The sequence below is a fragment of the Alosa alosa genome, chromosome 13, assembly GCF_017589495.1.
Source record: "Alosa alosa isolate M-15738 ecotype Scorff River chromosome 13, AALO_Geno_1.1, whole genome shotgun sequence".
Classification (NCBI taxonomy): domain Eukaryota; kingdom Metazoa; phylum Chordata; class Actinopteri; order Clupeiformes; family Clupeidae; genus Alosa; species Alosa alosa.
In genome coordinates, this window is record NC_063201.1 from 10,097,208 (window position 1) to 10,097,717 (window position 510).

Sequence of the window (510 nt, forward strand, 5' to 3'; positions counted from 1 at the left end):
GATCTATCGTTTGCCTCACTGCAGCCAAATCCCAACTGGATTGTTCTCCTTTTGAAGGCTGAACTAAGTTTGCATATACAGATGTTTGCATTGTCAAGTCAGCCATTGATACGGCTGTGGCAAGTGGATCCAACAGCCACTGTAATACCACCACCCTAGGAATCCTCTGTTCTTTCTAGGCATCATCAATTCTAAATGAGAAGGTGTGTGTATGGTATATAGACATCATGGTCCGGATTATTGTACGTTTGAAATGATTTTTTCTTCACCACTTGATCTCTGTGAGACGGCACATCTCTTACATGAGCTGAGCCAGGCCTTTCAGGTTGAAGGTCAGGTCTTTGTATATGAAATAAGTCAATCAATCAATCAATCAATCAATCAATCAGTGTTGAGTTTTACATTTAGCACCCACCTGGATGGTATGATATCAGACACACTGGTGTGGAACACCCTCTTTATGAGCACAGAGTGCTGAGTGTATGTGTGTGAGTTCTATGATGAGAAATG